This window comes from Pteropus alecto, unplaced genomic scaffold (assembly GCF_000325575.1).
Source record: "Pteropus alecto unplaced genomic scaffold, ASM32557v1 scaffold359, whole genome shotgun sequence".
NCBI classification, from domain to species: Eukaryota; Metazoa; Chordata; class Mammalia; order Chiroptera; family Pteropodidae; genus Pteropus; species Pteropus alecto.
The window spans coordinates 1,977,346-1,991,807 of NW_006443119.1; positions in this window are offsets into that span (position 1 = coordinate 1,977,346).

Here is a 14,462-nt window from a genome sequence, read left to right on the forward strand (position 1 = left end):
GCAGCTGTTCTTGATGGCCCATAAACCCTTATCTTTGAGGGGAAACTACCCACCGAGGAGGCCCGCTGCCACACTGGGGACAGTTACATTAGGCATAAGTTAGCCAAAGGGTGTCCCAGGATGTCACCCTGACCCTCACAAAGGAACTTTTGGCTCAGGAGACCTCCACACACACAGATGGATCTAGATTTATATCCAGAGTCGTCTTAAAGTCTCCTGGGTCCCAGAGTGTGAGCTAAGGGTGGCAAGGAGTAGGGCTGTCACACTGAGAGCCTTCGCTCCTGGTCCAGGGAGCCCCAGGTGGCAGAATTGGTCAACCATCAATCAACGCTCCACACTGCGGGAAGATACGGGTTCCTGGGTACCCCAGGTGGCAGAATTGGTCAACCATCAATCAACAGCATCTGGGGCAGTGTGTGTATGTGTGCACACGCACGTGTGTACGTGTGTGTAAAATGACTGAGACATGCAGCACATAGAGAGAGGATTAGGCTAGCAAGCTCAGGCTTCCTTCTAGCGTTCGCCAAAGTCTGCACTAATTCTAACGGTCAGTGTAGTCATTACAGACGTCTAGACATTCTACAGCACTCTGACTTTTCAGAGCTCTTTCTCATCTACTCTGTCATTTGATCCTAATGATGATTTCACGGGGATCACTTTCTTAACTTCCAAGATAAAAGCTCTAAACTTAGAGAAGTTAAGTGACTTTCCCAAGGTCACATTGCTCATTAGATTTGACAGAGTATTTTCCAGATGTTTTCAGTGGGTCAGAAACGTCTTCTTTTTCAAAAAGTGGATGGCCCATTGCTTTGTAGCTCATTGGACTAAAACACATTGGATCTAAGGTAGGTCTGATATAACCCGGAAACTTGCCCTTTCAAGACCTCCTGGGCTTAGGCCAGGGTGGGCTGTGCAGGCAGCTGCCCTGCAGGATAAAGGAATAAGGAAAACCCTACAATGCCTAAAGAAAAGCAACCCCCACAAGACTTGTGACCCGCACCTCAATGTCAATTTGTTTGCTCACATGTGTACGCATGTGCACATGTGTCACCTGCACACCCTCTCCCAGGGGGCCCTGAGTGTCCTCTCCCTGCCTATTGGCGTCCTTGTGTCCAGGCCTGCTCCCAAAGGACAATTCCAATCAGGAAGAGAAGCGACTCCGTCCCTGCCCTCGCCCTCTCCTCATGTGGGCAGGGCACACACAATGACTTGACTCAGGCAAAGAAAACACATCAACAAAAGCAGAGAACGACTCAGCTGTAGGAGCTTTACACAGCCATGCCAGGGGGCGGATGGAAAGACTAGAGGAACAGAACTGGGGGTGCTGAGACCAAACAGCTGTTTTCCGTGTTCAGGAACTAACTCTTAGGGTCAGCTCTAATACGTAAGTCCTGAGGCCCCTCCACACACAGCGTGCACTGAGCACAATTGGGTGGATGCTTAGATGCTTAGATGCCCCCACCCCAGGCTCTGACGCTCCCATAGGGTCTGGAGAAGGAAGGTCCAGTGCTTCATAGAGAGCTGGGCCGGTCACCTCCTGTGGCCAGAGAAGCAGTGTACACAGCTGCCAGAAGACTAGGTTTGTCCTGGCAGTTCCTCAAAGCTGCACTGAGACCCTGTCCCCAGCTCTGTCAGGCTCCTCCTCCATTAGAATAGCTGGCTTTCTGAACTAGCTGGGAGAGAGGCCACTGCATGGAGGGGGAAACATGAAAGATGTTTGCATCAGGTCACACTGAACTGCCAGGCCTGCCTGCCTCCTGCCTTCCCACTGGCCTCATTTGAGATCTTCTAGAGGTTGATTTAAAAAAAAATCCCTACCTTGTATCCCTTGGTTTATGTTCCCTAAGCTCCAGTTTCCTGCTTGTGATTTGGACCACGCTGAAAAGACATAAACATCTCTCTGTTTGAAGAGCCTCTGAGGGGCTGATAGTGGCTGCCCTGCCCTTCTGCGATCAGAGAAAATACCAGGGGTGAAAGCCATGGGCCCCTCACCCCTCCCCGCCCCAGGCCTGGGGTGCAGGAGAGAACCGTCCTGCCCTGCAGGGGGAGCGTGCAGGGACTCAGGGAAGAGAGCCCCTGCGCTCCCTGCACCGCACCTGTGCCTGGTTTACAGCCCGGCGCCTAATTTATAAGCTGTTTTTACTGCTGTTGTCAAACAGCCACAAACCAAAGAAATAAAGCAGCCAGAGGAACAATGTCCTCCCTCTGCCTGGGCCCTCCCAGCCTGTCTTGCTGTGTCAGAGCATCTGTTGAGGCCTGGGAGCTGAGGTCCTCTGTGATGTACCTGCCAAAGTGACTCCCTCAGGTCCCTGCGAGGGTGGGAAACAAGTTTGAGAAAGCCAATGGGAAAACTAAAGCTGGTTCACCATGTTGGGACATCTCAATGGAAAGGTCCCCACCACCTCACCCCAGAAATGAAGACGCCCCAAACCAGCTGCCTTCTGCCTGAGACTTCCAGCCCTGCATGTGGCTACCACGCCAGTTTCTCCCTGGGGCTACTGAGCGGAGAAGAGCCAAGGACGATGTTTGGCAGAAGGAAGGCTGTGAAGACATGGCCCCGTGGGTCACTCTGCCCCAGGGACAGCCCCACCGTCACTCTGCCCCTGCACAGCCCTCATGGTTCATAGCCAATGGCCTCAGATCAGCCCTTGGTTGTGTGGTGCTATCTTCTTGTGGGAGTAGTGTCTTCTACGAAATGCTTTGGTGCCCCCTTCTCGTTATTTCTGGGCTGGACCCAGAGTGGGCAGGTGATTGATATACGTGAGAAAGATTAAACAGTGCAAACTGGGGAGGGAGGGGGGAAGAGGAGGTAAGAGCACATGAGGGAGGTAGCAGGCAGGCATGAGGGTTAAGTGTGAGGACCACCAAGGAGGACTGAGAGCCACTGTGGTTACTCCCGCTGGAACCCGGGGAGGAGGGCCAGGGAGCTAGCCATTTCTGACAGCCATGCTTCTGCAGTGGGTCTTGAACACATCATGTGTTTGGTCAGATGTTAAGAGCCCCAAATGGTCTCCTCTGCAGTGATAAATGTCAAGGTATGGACTTGCATAACTGCCCTGGAGGAGCAGAAGAGAGGGATCACTTCTCCCAGGACGTCCAGGAACATGTCACAGAGCTGAGCATTGAAGACTGACTTTCCTGGCTAGAGAAGAAGAGACAGCTATTTCAAGCCACAGAAAGCTGAGTGGGTCATGGTTACTCAGTTGCTGAATCCTACGTGCTATGGTTTAGTGTGGATAACCAGGTCCAGCCATAGCTCTGAGTCAAGACCACCTCTCTCCTCTAAAACCACCAAAACCAACAAGCTCACCTAGACCCATTCAGAAAGTGCTGACCTTAGAACTGACAGCCTCAGCCACGCTTCTGTCTGCATGCTTTACCCCGGCATAACCAGACATCAGAACCACCCCTCCTCCTCCTCGCCAGGCCAGGCCTCCCTCTGCTGAGAGCAGCACTTAGTTCCACTGGCTCCCTCTGTCGCAGCCCTTCACTCCTAACTGGCATCGCTCTGGCGCCCTGCCTACCCTTTCACCACAGCCCCGGTTAGCCGAATATTCTTCAACAACTCGTATGGGTCTTCTTCATGTGAGGAGAATGAGAGATGCTGGGGAAGGGGCCTCGACGGCTTTCTAGTCCCTGCCCTTGAGGAGCTCGCAGTCAAGTAGGAAAACATGGCATGATAGTCAGCTATGATGTCAAAGACCACCTGGCCAGACCACCTCATTGTGAGGAAACTGGGAAGGGTTTAGTGACTTGTTCAATGTCGCAGAGCAAATCAGTGACAAAATGAGCTAGACTTCGGTACTCATTCCAGAATTTATTATAATATATATAGATTGGCGTCAGACAGATCTGGGCTGGACTCCTGGTTCTGACATTTTTAGCCATGTGACCTGTGAAAAGTCACCCACCATGTCTGAATCTTAGTTTTCTCATGTCTAAAACAAAAGGACCAATGCCTTACTTACAGGGTTCTCATAAAGATCAGGGTAAGGGCAGATAACACTGCGTACCCCATGACAACCTTAGGGCAGAGCCTCGAACCACCAGGAGCACGCCAGGGGTTCAGAGAATAGACAAAATAAATTAGCAGCAGAACCTGAGTCCTATGGTAATCAAATTCAGAATCCTCCTTAAACTTGAAGGTACAGCTGATTAGGCTTAGACTTATCAAATAAACAAAATAAGTTTATAGTCCTCTTTCACAGGGTAGATAATCCACTTAGAGTACAATACCACAAGAAAAAGTATAGGCTGGAAATATGTAGAGCTCCCAAACAAGAATATAATGATTCTGGGAAAATGGATTCATCGTACTGTAGAAGGAGAACTAAGTATTTTAGCTATATTTCTAATATTTGAGAATGCCAGCAGAGTCTGGTCCTTCTAAACATACCTGAATATCATGCCAGAGACCAAAGGCAGATCAGGGGCTGACAGACAGTGCAAACAAATGCTGGAGGTTCTCTTTTTTTAGAAATCAGGAAATGGATCTTGGTACAATCCACAGACCTTATTCAAATTTCATTGATTTTACATGCATTTGTGTGTGTGTGTGTGTGTGTGTGTGTGTGTGTGTGTGTGTGTGTGTGTGTGGTTCTATGCAATTTTATCATGTGTAACCACCACTATAATCAAGATTCAGAACTATTCCATTCACAAAACTCCTCATGCTATTCCTTTATAGTCACATCATACCCTTCTTCTCCTCCCTGGCCACCCCTCCTCCCCAAACCCTGGCAACCGCTAATCTTTCTCGATATGTATAATTTTGTCATTTTGAGAATGTCATATAAATGGAATCATGCAGTATGTAACCTTTTGAAATTGGCTTTTTTCACTTAACACAGGCCCTGAGATCCATCCAAGTTGTTGTGTTGTTGTAGCCGTCAGCCTCTGAAAGACACACGGACCACTAGAAATCAGTGAGTTATAGGAAACACGCTCATTATTCAGCCAGCTGGGTCTGCCAGGGGTATGCAGACCCCAAATTAAGCAGCCCTGAAATGTAGAGGTACAGAGTTTTTAAGCCCTAAATCCCATTCCTCATTCTGTCTTAAACACAAAGGTCTATTTTTCTCCTATTCAGTACCTGTCAACCCACAGGTCAGTTGTACAAGTGGGGGTACAGAAGCAGAAAGCTTATTGTTAGAATGTTATGTTCCCATGGGTGATAGCCTATGTTCCCATGGGCGATAGCAGTAATTTTCCAGCCAGCACAGTGTGTATCAATAGTTCACACCTTTTCCAGCCAGCACAGTGTGTATCAATAGTTCACACCTTTTTGTTGTTGAGTCGTATTCTGTAACAGGGATGGACCACAGTTTGTCTAACCATTCGCCCATTGAATGACATTTGGGTTGTTTCCAATCTGGGGCTATTACAAATAAAACTGCTGTGAACATTCAGAATAAGACTTCATGTGGACATAAGTTCTCATTTCTTTGGGATATATGTCTAGAAGGCGATTGCAGGATCATATAGTAAGTAAATGTTTTGCTTTTAAGAAATGGAAGGTTGGGGCAAATGGACAGACAGGCACATTCGGGAGTCACGGCATCTCCATCACATGGCCAGAGATGTCCACTAAGCCTGGCCGGGGCCCAACTGGGAAAGGAACTGATACTTATGGCCCTACAGAGACTGAGACTGCAGCTAACACAGTCAGGAAATGACCGAAAGCAATTGGAAGGAAGAGCTATCGAACTCCAAAGCTATTCAAAGCAACCTAGGGAGAACTCAGAAACAAATTTTAAACAGCAGAGTGACACTAGCCTCCAATAAACCCCTAAACACACTAGAAAGATGGGCTGCCAAGAATGTTTTTCAAGTCATAAGAATGTGCAGGCAAATCAGAGCCCTGTGCATTAAGAGCACAGTCAGAGGCTTAATTGTTCACTGAGTAGCCGTGAGGTCCAGCCCCAGCTCCCCCAGACTCTGTCTTGCCTAACTGGAGGGGCTGCCAGGTGGGGGGACAATTCATTCCTTCAACAAACATTTCTCAAGGCCCTACTATGTGCACGGCACTGTGCTAGACTTCTGACTTGACCGAAAGAAGCCAATATCTGGACAGGTTGTCACCATTTGGTGGTGAAGCATAAGTTCTGCAGAACAAGAGGAAGTTGACAGCCATCCCAGGGTACCTCAAGAAAACTAGCATCTCCACCAGCTGGGGCTTCTTAGGACCCTTGGAGGAGGCAGGGTGTCAGGGACCTTAGGAACAATAACCAATACTTACGGAGCACTTGTCAGGTGCCAAGCACCAACACTGCAGCACATGATAACTTTTAATAATACTGCAAGATTTATGCAACATAGACTTACTGAATTTCTTACTATGTGCCATAATGACCAGAGAAGACACTGATTTCATGGGATGGGGAGGGCAACGTGGGCAAGAGACAAAAGGGTCTTTAAATGGTCCCTGTCTGGCATGGCCAATGTTCTTTTGATTTCCTGTGCTGAATATTAGGTCTGTGAGTCAGCTGTGCTCCAAAGGGGAGGGGTGGAGGAGCTTAATCTCCAACTTGGGATTTACCTAGAGACTGAAAAAGCATATTCAAGATACTATAATTCTATGTTTGGAAAATAAAATTTATTTCATTTTCATAATAAAAACTAGAGTAAGTCAGCCTTGATAAAAATGGTCTTAGCTAGTGCAGATATATAACAAAACAATTTCCAAAGAGGGCAAAGTTCTGGGCCAAGATACAATAGAATCTCTGAAGATATGTGTGCTATTTTTATGATTATCACAGAGTTCGAGTTAAAAGAAAACAAATTAAAAACAATGTTTTAAAGGGTTATCATATTCACTCTGGCCCTACTCACTTTCTTAAATGATAGACTCTCTCGTGACCAAAGTCAGAATGCATGAGCTTCAGAGCACTACTCAGGGGCCTTAGATGTCCTGTACCCCATCTTTCTTTGATTAACTCTGTCACTTTCTTCCAAGAAGCCCTTTGTTCCTCCTTTCTCTGAAGGTTGTAGAAGGAAGAAAGCACCCCTTATTTTGGAAACTCACTGGAGCCAGCCCTGGCTGAAAAATCTCCTCTGGTCAGAGGGCCTGCCTGGTTAGTAAGGGTCCTGCGGCACTCAGCATTACCTTTGACAAATCTGGTTGTAGGTAGGAGGGCAGGGAGACTAGGGAGGGGAAAACCATAGGGTCTCCATCCTGAAGAACCCATTGAACAGCATCTGGCGGCCCCTAGAATGTTCTAAACCTCAATCAGTGGAAAAGGAGCAAGATCAGCTTCTTCTCTTTGTCCTTAAGAAAAAAAAGATACATTCCAGATAATTACACCGTGATGAAAGAGGAAGAACCGCTGAAGTAGCAAAGGAAATAAATTAACGCCATCTCAGCTAAAATCACACACAATTAAAACCTGGATCTGAATGTACTTTCCTGTGCAGAGGGAGCATCTTGAAAATGGCATGCATTAGTCATCGGCTCCAGCCACCCTACTCGATGTATGGGGCGATCATTTATGAATCGCAGTGGAGGCAGGGAAGAGGAGGGGCTCGGTGCCTGACCCCAGCCCTCAGCGTTTTGTTCTCCCAACTGGAGTGTGAAAATTCCGCTGGTCTGGTATGCAGGTGAGTAAGGCCGGAAAGGGCTGTTTCACCCATCTTCCCTTCTAGGGTGGGACCTGCCTAACAGAGCCAGCGGCCTGGGATCCATGAAGGGATTTGGACCATTAGCCATTTATGCAGAAATACACAGAAGTGACCTGTACTCTCTGCCCAGGCTCTTGGCCTGTAAGGAGCCCAGCATTTGGGGGTCGCCCTCTCATGTCCTGCCTTCAGGCGGATCAGTCTTCCTCAGCTCAGGGAGAGAGAGCGTTCATTTATTTCCTCAGCTCTCATCCTCCCCTGCTTTTGTCCCTCCTCTCCTTACAACTTTTTCTTTTTTTTTTTTTTCCAGAAGAGAAACCCTCCAGCAAAGGAGATGGGTTTATAGTGCCTGAAGAAAAGAAGACAGAAAAGATTTCATGAACCAAAAGACTCGGGGTCCTACATACAGAGGCTGGTGACCAGTGACAGGCTGTTCTCCACCTCCCTTGAGGTTAAAATAGGAACAAATGTGAATTGTAGGAGGAAGAGCAGGAAGGATAAAACATAAGGGTGAGATTTCCGACTGTGAAGATTTTAGTCCCTTTGACAGCTGGCTCTCGGGGATTGTGGGGTTTTTATAAGAGGCAGGGGAGATGTGTAGGAAAAAAAAGAAAAAAACAACCCCCAGTGGACTTTGACCAGAGGACATGCGGCTGAGTCTGGTTTTGGAGACGAGCCACTGTGAACCTCATAAGGACTAAATGAGACGCCCTGAAGCTCCAGCACAGAATCAGGGGGCTCAGTGTCAATTTTACCCAAATTGCCTATCATGCAGGACAGCTCCTCAGGACAGGAGAACGGACCAAGCTGACCTCTGCCTGAAGGTCACCATTTGATCTAGGAACAAGCTGACCTCTGCCTGAAGGTCACCATTTGATCTAGGAACAAGACTGTACAGACCATGTCTCCCTCAGCCCTCTCTCCTTCTATCCATGTTAAGGTCTAAGTGTCAGCATTTAGGGTCCAGGATGCTTGCTTTAGGCTGCGTTAGACTAGCGTGCCTTGTTCTAGTTCTAGCCTTGCTGCTCAGCCCTCTGCCATAGCTGTTCAATGTGTTTTGCATGGGAAGAATATAAGAGCCCTTCATGAAGCTACAATCCCAGGGTGGTCATCTGGACTCATTAGTTTTTACCGATTCACTTCTCCCTAAACCTGTGGAGGTTAGATGGAAAGGACAAAGTCAGACAGAGCCAGAATCACCAAATCAATAATGCTGTTCGATCCAGGGAGCAACTCAGACACTTAGCCCTGCCCTGAGCACTCCTCAGTGGGAACCCCCACCCAGGGGCTAGGGGCTGGGAGGGGTAGGGAGATATTTGGGAGGGTTCTGTCTTATGCACAGAGAGCTTATAGGAAGTCTACCATGAGCAAGGTCATCTGCAGGGCACCCTGGGGAAATGATAATGAGTGATACAGTTCCTTGGAGTTTATAATTTAAGTAGGAAGATGAGATACCCAGACAAGGTAACTTTTCAGACAAAGTGCAAACGATGGCAAATAAATATAAAGTGGCCTGAACCAAGACTATTCCTGCAGAAGGGAGAAGTGTGGTCCTCAGAACCTCTTGGGGAGCTGATCAGAATTGCAGTCCGGGAACCCCACTTAGGATCCACTGCATGGGATCCAGGAAGCTGCATTATACTCAGTTCCCCAGGTGGTTCTTTTGTACATGCAGTTTCAGAAGCACAGGTTTAGAAAGCAAAAATAGCCTCAGGTGGCGGCTGCTGAGAGAGACTTTAGGAGTGATCTTTGGAGAGCCCTGTGAGCTCTAGGATCTTTGCTGGAATTAATTCAGATATTGGAAGCATGACCATAAAGACTTCCTTCTCTGAGAGGAAATAAGGAAGAAAATACAGGGGTCAGAGACAGTGCAAAGAGAAAAGGATGGGATTAGGGTATGTGGAACTCGTTTCTCTGCCTTGCGAATCATTTCTGAAATGTAATCTTCAGAAATGAATAGAGTCTGATTGGAAAAAAAGACAATCAACAGAAGTCACGCAAAGTAGAAAGACTGGTTTGGTTAAATACTTTATTTTTAACATGTGAGATACCCCGTGTGTATCTTATTTTCAGGCTTTGGAAATAAATAGCCAAAGTTTGAAGGAGATCCATAGTACCATAGTAAGAAACACACCGAACACCACAGCTCAGCACATCCCATGTTAATATGAAACTACAACAAAAGTACTAATAAAATATTTCTACCCTACTCTATTTCATTTTTTAAAAAAGTTTTTATTATAACTCGCTAATGGGTCTCCACCTCTAGTATGAAAAACATTGAAGTAGATGGAAGGTGGGTGATGAGCACTTAAGAACAAAGTCTTCTTGACAGCCTGTGGGTTACAGTGAGGTGGGTCAAAAGTCAAGTGAAAAGGTCCTTGAGGGTTCCTGGGACTGATGACCTCTCCAGAAACCTGCCTTCAAAGATCTTCTCAAAACTTTCCTCCTCCAGAAAGCCATTCTAGATCAGCCTGATTAAACTCCAAGCCCTCCAAGCCCTCCCCAATGGCCCCCATTATTGGTGTGTATGCAGCCTTTGACTTCAGATACATGCACCTCAGAGTCAGCCAGTTGTATCCACATATGATACTGCCTGGTTTGTCTGTTTTGGAGGTGCTATGGGGCACGAAACCCTTGTCCCCCAGCTTGGACCTCTGGGAGTCTCCCTCTCGCCTACACGGGTTTTGTGTGGAGGGGAGTGGGAGTCTCCAATCCTCTCCGTGGCTACCTCTACCCACTCCCCAAACAACATGTCTCCAAGGAATCTTTGAATACATTAAATTAAATTAAATAGAATGGTATTTGGTTAACATATTGCCCAGTTTAGCTGTTTTATATACTCAAATTCAATTTAACACATATGAGTACAGGTGTATCATTTACAGTTGATTAAATATGGTGTTTATGGTGTTTACATTTATTCCTACAAAAACCTGGGCACCAGGACCTTGGTGAGGAATGTAATTTCCATTCTCACATTGTTTCTGGCAAAAACAGATTCAACCTACATCATTTTTACCTGCGGTGCCTTTTCCAAGAATGTGAGGACTCCCTGCAGTTCCATGCAGCTCTGCCATCTGCAATGTCCTCCTGCCTTTCCGGTTCTCTGCGATCCAAGGGTGTCTGTGGATCCTGGGAGCTATCTGAGAGGCCAGGGGAAGATCTAGATTTTGAGAGGCCCATTGAAGAAAAAGAACAAACACAAAATTAGGTCCAATGGTAATATTTTTTTTAGAAGTGAAGCAATCACAACAGTTTATGTGAGCCTCGGAAACTCAAATCCCTTTCTTCTGACATCTCTTTATTCAGTTTACCAGAAACGCTTACATAAAAATGCTTCCTGTTTGAAAACTGGCCTCCCCTCCCTATATAGAACACTTTACAACTCCCAGATCTCATAGCCAACCTGCCCCTCAGGCGAGCGACCCTAAAGCTTAAGCTTCATCAGCTTCACCATGAACCTGCCTCTAGCAGGAATTCTGTGTTCTGTCACTGTTGTTCCCTAATAGCTAGAGTACAGGGCTCTGCTGTCACTGAGCCCAGACAGGAAAGGTCAGAGAGCAACGGGCACCACAAGCCAGTGTGTCTCAAAGCAGGGCTCATCCAGGCACCTGAATCGGAATCATCTGAATCAGGAGAGTTTGCCAAAATGCAGATTTCAAGAACTGCAGAATCTGTTTCTGCTGTAGGACTTGTTTGTCTGCATTTGTACACATGCTCTAGGTGATGCTTAAGCCTGAGGACCACTGCTCTAGGGCCACACTCTCTACCTAGCTGGGTCACTTGGGGGACAACAGTCCTCAGTGACTCCAAAGACCCCATCCAGAGCCTCCTGAGGTGGGGCCCTGGCAGAGGCTACAAAGTCCACTAAAGGTGGCAGACATCCCCAACCTCTTTTCTCTGACTTGGCTCATCTGCCGGGTTCCAGAAGCCCTCCTCTCTCACTGCCCTCCACCACACAAATAGCATGCCTACTAGCCCAGTGTGTGACCTTGTGTTAAAGAACCAAGTGGAGTTGAATTGAGCATCATTTGCAGAGGCATATAATCCCAGCATCCTTCTCCGGAGGCACTCTAGTGTTACAGAGTCCCTCCCAGGCTTCCTGACGTGGCTAAACCTAGAGATCTAACTTGGAGGGCACAAGGTCAGTAACAGGGCCATTAAAATCTCTGGGTAATTACCTAAGAGCTTCCAAAAGACTGAATTGAATTCCTAACTTTTTCTAGGAAAGTATCTGACTTAAGGAAGTGTCACAGGGTAGTGTGGTACTTAGACTGCACAATCAGATAGCCCTGGGTTCAGATCTTAGCTCCATTACGTACCAGTTATGTTAATGTCAAACGTCTTTTTTCTCCTATCTCAAGTCCTGGGGTTGGTGGAATTTTCAATGAGCTCATGCATAAATGTGCTTTACCATGCCTTACATGTGGTAGGTATTTAACAACTATTAACTGCTATTACTTGAATTAATATTTTTACATAAGAAAGAATTAGACTCAGAGAATTTAAGCACTTTTCCTGAAGCAACACAGAGGAAGTGATAAGCAGTTTCAAACCTCTGGCTCTCAAACCTATGCTCTTCCCTCAGTCCCATTGGGTTGTAAGAGATTTGGAGTCAGCTTAAGAGAAGATTTCCCCATTCTCTCCCCATGGGCAATGCAATTCTCTTACCCAACATGGGTCTTACAGAGTCTGCCACTTAGGTACCAGCCACCTGGCAAATATGACTTGCTTTTACTCCATTTATTTTTCAATAGTCAGTTATTGAGCACCTACTATAAGATACTAGTCTTGACTTGGTGTTGTGTGGGATAGTCTTAGCCCTCCAGAAGCTTCCGGTCTGGTTGGGAGCTAAGATGCACTAGGCAGCATACATAGATGCTGGGAGGCTGGGGCACTGGAGCGTGAGAGAGCTCATGCCCTTGAGCTAGTAAAGGATTGGTAGCATTTCCTCTTTTGCGCAATCAATACTGTATACAATGACATTGGCCCTCTGGATGCTGAGGTGGCTCCACTGAATTGACAATGGACCCAAACACGCTCAAAAGCTTAGAGTCAAGTTTTGACCCCTTTCACTCAATCAGTGTCAAAGTTCTGCCAGGTCTTCCTTACAAAGACCCATTGCTCTCTATTCTCACTGCTCCCCTCGCCCTCCTTCCTACAACAGCCTCCTCACTAGCCTCCAAGCTCCCTGCCTCTTTCATCCCAAACCACGAGTGCGTAGTCGAGCTAAACTGCTCAGCCTGGCAATTCAGATTCTTCATCAGCTGCTCCACTCTGTATACGCAATGTGGTGTTATAGCCAGGACACTGTGGGTTCAAAGAGAGTTCAAATTCTGCCTGTAGATGTTAAGCTCTCTGAACCTCCATTTTCCTGTCTGTTCAGTGGGGTAAGAGTCAACTTAAAGGATAAAATGAGAGAGATGTGAAAAGGCCTGGCATCCAAAAGTAGCTCTATAAATTCTCTCCTTTTTCCCTCCCCTCCAGACAAACCATTCTACTCTGCTTGTCTCTGTTTTTCTGTCCCTCCATCTGGACTCAGCTTGAATCTCAAATCTTCCACAAAACCTTCTATGAATAACTCTAGCCCATGATGGCTTTTTCTTTCTGTATTTCAATGGCACTTCCATTGCCTTGAAATGTTAAAAATTTGTTTCATATGGTCCCAACTTGTTCCTTCTTCCAAGCTCCTTGAGGCCATTCTGTCTCACAGCAGGGGTGGAGGGTGGGGGCATGGGGGTTGTTTCGGAGGTGCACTGGTAACTTAATATGTACTTATTGAATATACAAAGGTGAGAACAGCCTCTGTGCATACAGAACACACAGGTCTTCAAGCCAACTTTATAAAAGCCTCCGGGCGTGGAGGTACCACTGTCTGTGCCCTTGGAAAAGACAGAGCCAGAAAGCTCTGTCTGTGTTCTGCCCAGAGCTCACCTCACAGGAGGCACTGAGGGGAGCTCTGGATGAAGGAAGACATAATGGATGCCCTTCTCACAGAACTCCCTATACCTTGGACTCCACCCCACCTACTCTCCTGTTGGTTCTGCAGGCTCTGGTCAAGACCCATCAGCAGATGTGGCCTGTCCTGGAGCTGAGTTTGCTGTGTCCACTCTGAGTGGTTCTAGAGGAAGGTCCCACTAAGGCAGGAGACCCACTCTCCCAAGCCCACACTGGTGGCAGGGACCCAGCCTTTCCAAGCCACCAGGCAGCAGCCCAGCATCCACCTTCAGCATGGATCAGCTCCTACTCTCCTTTCCAGTATTCATAACCTCCCAGCCTGCAGGGTAGGCACCGCCAAAGCCAAGTCCCTGACTGGGCTTGCCAGTTTCTGCCTAAAACCCAGGTAGACTGATATCCTTTGCTAAGGGCCAGGGTGGGATCTTCTAAGACGTCACAACTGCCTTGATCAGGGGGCGATGCTGCAAGGGCATGAGAACTCAGGGGGTTTGCCATCTTTAGAATAGAGATGTCTGTGTCCATGAACAATAGTGCGCTGTCAACTTAGGAAGGGTAGAACCTACTGGACTTTGCAAGAGGGTAAAAGGCAACATCAGAAGAGCCATCCCCGTCTCCTCTCAGACCCAGTCGCTGTGCCCCCTTCTTTCACGCAAGCCTTGCATCTGACCACCACTGGCCCCAGACCCTCAAGCTTTAGCATCTGGCCCCACCCAACTCCTCCCTCTGGGGAGAGGTTGTTTGTTAGGAAGAGGGGGCCTCTGGCCACTCAGGAGTTAAAATGGCAGCGGGACTGGAGGGGGGTGGCGTGGCTTGCGGACGGCGAGGCGGCGACCGGAGTGGGCTGGGAAGGTTGGGAGAGCGGCGGCGAAGCGGGTGAAGAAGACGAG